The following is a 1,281-nucleotide window of genomic DNA, read 5'->3' as shown; positions in this document are numbered from 1 at the left end:
TGACGTTTTATGCCATACTATAGCATGACGATTTTTGAAATTTTTATGCCTTAACATAGTATGACGTTTTTTGATTCTTTAATGCCTTATTATACTATGACGTTTTATGCCATACTATACTATGATGTTTTTTGATGTTTTTATGCCTTATTATACTATGACGTTTTATGCCATACTATACTATGACGTTTTTGTATGTTTTTATGCCATAATAAATTATGACATTTTTTGATGTTTTTATGCCTATTATACTATGACGTTTTATGCCATACTATAGCATGACGATTTTTGATGTTTTTATGCCTTATTATACTATGACGTTTTATGCCATACTATAGCATGACGATTTTTGAAATTTTTATTCCTTAACATAGTATGACGCTTTTTGATTCTTTAATGCCATATTATACTATGACGTTTTATGCCATACTATACTATGACGTTTTTGTATGTTTTTATGCCGTAATAAATTATGACATTTTTTGATGTTTTTATGCCTTATTATACTATGACGTTTTATGCCATACTATACTATGACGTTTTTGTATGTTTTTATGCCATAATAAAATATGACATTTTTTGATGTTTTTATGCCTTATTATACTATGACGTTTTATCCCATACTATACTATGACGTTTTTTGATGTTTTTTTGCCATAATATAGTATGATATTTATTTATGTTTTTATGCCTTATTATACTATGACGTTTTATGCCATACTATACTATGACGTTTTTTGATGTTTTTATGCCATACTATACTATGACGTTTTTGTATGTTTTTATGCAATAATAAATTATGACATTTTTTGATGTTTTTGTGCCTATTATACTTTGACGTTTTATGCCATACTATAGCATGACGTTTTTTGATGTTTTTATGCCTTATTATACTATGACGTTTTATGCCATACTATACTATGACGTTTTTGTATGTTTTTATGCAATAATAAATTATGACATTTTTTGATTTTTTTGTGCCTATTATACTTTGACGTTTTATGCCATACTATAGCATGATGATTTTTGAAATTTTTATGCCTTAACATAGTATGACGTTTTTTGATTCTTTAATGCCTTATTATACTATGACGTTTTATGCCATACTATACTATGATGTTTTTTGATGTTTTTATGCCTTATTATACTATGACGTTTTATGCCATACTATACTATGACGTTTTTGTATGTTTTTATGCCATAATAATTTATGACATTTTTTGATGTTTTTATGCCTTATTATACTATGACGTTTTATGCCATACTATACTATGACGTTTT

This window comes from Seriola lalandi, unplaced genomic scaffold (genome assembly GCF_002814215.2).
Source record: "Seriola lalandi dorsalis isolate HSWRI2012SDOR001 ecotype SW California unplaced genomic scaffold, Sedor1 jcf7180002053065, whole genome shotgun sequence".
NCBI lineage: Eukaryota > Metazoa > Chordata > Actinopteri > Carangiformes > Carangidae > Seriola > Seriola lalandi.
This window is presented reverse-complemented; position numbering follows the sequence as displayed.